Here is a 4,773-nt window from a genome sequence, read left to right as displayed (position 1 = left end):
AGCAAATAATATTATAACTATTAGCATTTAGCTAATTCCTGATACTGCGGGTAAAAGTAATATATACTATATAGCTCTAGTTTATGTATTGAGCACTCTTTAAAGTATACATAATTATACATGATAATATAAATATACTATCTTTAATATTTACATATATAGACTTGCGTATATATATATATATATATATATATATATATATATATATATATATATATATATATATATATATATATGTATATATATATATATATATATATATATATATATATATATATATATATATATATATATATATATCGTCACTGCAAAACAAGACTCATTCAAAGTTTTTAATGTTTGTTATATTTCCTTTTAGTTAGTAATGTGAGTGAACAACAGAATAGCAATTTGCCTATGCGAAGAATGTCACCTTGTTTATCAACATTAATATGTCTCGACGTAAATAATGTATTTTTTGCTTTTAAATTTTAAATATTACATATTTTTTAGTAGTCATTATTACACTGTAGAGTATAAAAAAAGCCTCCAAAAAATACTAGATCCAGGGCTATAAAAGTATTAATCCACCGCTGCGCTCCTCAGATGTTGCTGTGGTATTAACTGACAATATATTTTTGCCATTGCATACCATTTTTATAACATCTTTAGCAGGTTCTACTTGAAAGAGCTTCAGTGTACTTTTAATAAAATATTTTATCTGATCTTATGGGTTTATTTTTAAACTTTTCAGATTATTTATCTTGTTTTGATTGATGGATGAGTTGTTGAAGAAACAGTGAGCAACATTTTCTGTTAATTGATGGCTACAGAAGTGGATCAACAAAGTAAACAGTGAAGGTTGAGGAGGACAAAGCAAGGGATGAAAAACATGAATCTATTGTTTATGGTTAGTGATCAATAAATATTAAACATGATAATAGTTATGTTGTATAGGGCCATTCAGTTATAACATAAAACAATTTACTTATACACATGTAAGTTTTAACTTATACTTAAGTTAAAACTGAATGTAACCCTATTTAAGGTTTTAACTTTTAGGAAACCCAAGTTGGCTTTACGAAAAATAGATAAAATTTGGTTTAAATGTAAATAGAATGTAATTGGTTTCATTTGTTGTCTTTTTAATGATTGCCCAACAAATTTCTTTTAAACTGTAGTTAATCTATTTTTTAGTGCTACTAAAGTTTTTGAAATGTTTTAACACAAAGTTATTTAATAATATTTAAATGTATTTTTTTTACGACAAGGTGCAAAAGATGTTTCAAAAGCGGAAGTAAACGATCAAATGAAGTCGTGGGTTCGTAAATTGTACGACCGAAAAAAGTCAGATGGTGCGAGGATTGATTATGCATGCCACTCGGAACTTTGGGACAAAGGCAGTGATGCAAATGGCGAAGATAATGTCTAGATTATTGTATAACAGTTTTAATATTATCTGATATACATTTCATTTTATTGAATATGTTTTGTTTTTCACCTTGAAAATAAATTTAGCTTGATTGAAATAACAAACACATTTCAGTTTGCATTTGATTAAAACAATTTAAATAGCTTTAATCATACGTCGATTGCAATTGCAGTCTTTTTAATACATGAAAAATAAACAAATTTAAGAAATTTTATGTTAACAATGACCTAACTAACTGCGTGCTAGTTACAAGTAGCGTTTATAATTCACTGAACCTAATAAAATATATCGTTGGATAAATGCTGGCTAAACTGCATTGGGCCAATGTATGCCCGGCGGCCATCAAGGAATCGGCCCAACGCTGGATGCCAACGTTACAAGAAGCATTGGGCCAACGTTGGCCCAACGCTGGTGTGTTAGCTTGGTAATAAATCTTTCAGCGCGAATTGTTCGCGCGACTATTAAAACTAAATGCCGTGTAGACTGGAATATTTTTACGTTTGGATCAGTGTACACTAAAATATGCAGTTAAATAACAAAGGTTCATGGCTTAATTGGACAAAAACTTAATGTGTTAATATGTTGAAATAGATGTTATATTTTTTGTTCATGGAAAAATATATGTATTTTTACACATTCTTCGTATTATTTTAATCATAATAAATAAGTCTACAAAAAGATGCTCGATAAACAACTATGTTACCTCTTCTATACACACAGTTTTATATTTGAAATTGATACTTGCATTACTATCTTTCTTTTTAGTTAGAGGTTTTGAAAGTTAATAAATTTATTTTGAGATATCTTATTTTTTTCTTGTAAAATTTGACATTTTAGATTTTCAAAAAGTCTTAAAACCTAAAATAATGATTAACTTTAAAATCTCTAACTAAATATGGACCTAACACACTAAGGACCATTTGCGGAATTTTTTATAAATGAAGTAAAAATAAGTATGAGTTTATCTCTGAACTTTCAGTTAACTGGCAGCCATTTAAAAAAAATAAATTTTATAGTTGATATTTCATAAAAATAATATTTATAAGTAGGTATAAATATATATATAAAACAATATGAAAAAATGTTTACAAATATCTTAACTTGCAACGTGTGACTGTTTACACATTAGTGTTGTCCGTGTTTAACCGAGAAATGCATTCAGATCATTTTATAAAGTATGTTTATTCTACATTATCGTGTTATTAAGATATTTGAACACACTAAATATTAGTTATTATTTTATTTGGCTGAGGTAAGCAGTCTTTGTGAGAAAATGCTTAAAAGTTTTTGAAGTTTCAAGTTTTGTCTTTTTATTATTTTAATAATTTAATTGTTATTTTTACTTTTATATTTTTGTTTTTTTTTCTGTTTTATTTCGTATTCATGAATTTCAAAGTTATTTTTATTAAATTTAAATATTGTCTTGATTTTATTCTGCATTTTTTTTTACGTTACTTGTATTGTAACTTCATTAAATATCTTTATGAAGGATAAATTTCTTGCTTGGTTACATATTATTAACTTATTATTAAGTTATTAAGTTGATAAACAAGTTTATTATTGATTACAACAGTTTTATTATTGAAAGACCTCCAGGAATGTAAAGACTGCTACTACTGAGAATAAAATGTATAAACAGCTACAAAAAAAGTATTTAAGGATTAATAATTAGTATATTCAAACAACTATTTAATTATGTTACATTATATAAGTAATGAACTGAAGTGTTCCCAATTTTTTATTTTTACAGATTTAAATTTTTTAAATTAATAATTTTTCATACAAATGTTGGTCTTAAAAAACTGTGTTTCTCTCATTTATATTCATTAATATTCATTTATATGTTGCATGTTCAAAAACAAAAATAATTTGTAGTTTGTTTTTTAAAGTTGATAAACATCTGATACAAGGTATCAGATATAATTTGTACGAGGTTATAAAAACATCTGATACAAGGTATCAGGTTATTAAAAAATTTTATAATTATTAATAATTTGTATGAGGTTATGGTAAAATCTGATACAAGGTATCAGGTTATTAAAAACCTTGATGTTTGTGTAAAGTTTATCTTGGTAAAGGCATGATCCAAGCAGGGATGCGGAGTCCCAAAAGGATTTCTCCGGATTTGTATGACACAAAAAGATTACTTTAATTATTGTGAATTTCAAAATAGGTATCACAGATGTAATGACTTGCAAGGATGCTCAATTATATGGCTTTTTATTAAAAAATTTGTGCTGGCAAACATCAAAGAGTATGCATATATAATGTACAAGCAACAAATTTTTTGGTTTCATTTTATTTCTGAAAATCCTTTTGCATTTTGATTATATCTCGATTTCAGAAATTATATTTGTTCAAAATAATTAATATTTTTTTTTAGACTTGGATTTGATTTATATCATTTCAAGATATTTTCATATATCCTCCATAAAAAAGATATTTAAAATATGAAAATAACTTATTTCTATTGGTTTTGATAAATATTACCTGTTATAAAAATATCAATAAGGTGACACCTTTCTTAATGTAATGCTTTTTATTTATTTTTTAATAAAAGGTGTAGATGTATATAGTAGTTCTATGGTAGGTTAAGTTATTATATTGTTAAGTTGTTATATTGGTTTAAGAATAAATTATTCTATTGGTTTAAGATTAAGTTAAGGTTAGCTATTTAATCTACAACATATCTAAAGCTAGGCTGTTCAACAAGCTATGTAAATTACATTGTGTAGAGCTTTATGAAATAGAATTTGCAAATTGAATGAAAATATAAAATGTATGATAAATTGATAGGACAGTAGTAATTTTTTATTTTTGTTTTTTTAGGTATTGGCAGACTGTACTTGACAACTTACTTTCCTGCAACGAAATCAAAAGAACTACAAACCAACTTAAAATTTTTTTTATAGCAGCTTTTTCTTAGAAGAATTTTCCCTTTATTTTATTTACTAATTAGATTACTTATATTTCATAATTTCTTTCATTATTTTTGGAGATTTTTTTAAAATTATTTTTGTTTAATTTTGGTGTTTAACAAAGTTTTAAGTTTAAAAAATTATTTTACATATAGATTTTTAGTTTTTTATAATTAATTTTTACAAATTATTATTGGAGTTCCCAATTTTTGTAATATTAATTTTTTTTTTAAACATCTTCGCTATCAATTTTTTTATTCAAATATCAATTTTTTTAAACATCTTCGCTTCCAACAAGGCTGCAAGCAACCACTAATTAAAGTTGGAAGTTACTAGAAGAAAAAAGAAGAAGATTGTAAAGCAAGATAACGATTGATAGACGACTTAAAGGATGAAGATGAAGGAAGCAAATTCCAAAGAGCTGATAATCGAGGAAAAAAACCA

General features: G+C 25.4%; 1 long non-coding RNA gene across 2 annotated transcripts; it reads left to right on the top strand.

Annotated features, from left to right (window-relative positions):
• The first annotated feature begins 313 nt into the window (after positions 1–313).
• LOC136091419 (uncharacterized) lies at positions 314–1,463 on the top strand. Of its 2 annotated transcripts, none has more exons than XR_010643978.1 (3): positions 314–441; positions 734–889; positions 1,251–1,463. It is a non-coding gene; the product is annotated as an uncharacterized LOC136091419 (long non-coding RNA). The 2 variants fall into 2 exon arrangements; XR_010643979.1 differs by having other exon boundaries at positions 314–450.
• The last annotated feature ends 3,310 nt before the right edge of the window (positions 1,464–4,773 follow it).

The sequence above is a fragment of the Hydra vulgaris genome, chromosome 15 (assembly GCF_038396675.1).
Source record: "Hydra vulgaris chromosome 15, alternate assembly HydraT2T_AEP".
NCBI lineage: Eukaryota > Metazoa > Cnidaria > Hydrozoa > Anthoathecata > Hydridae > Hydra > Hydra vulgaris.
This window is presented reverse-complemented; position numbering and strand designations above follow the sequence as displayed.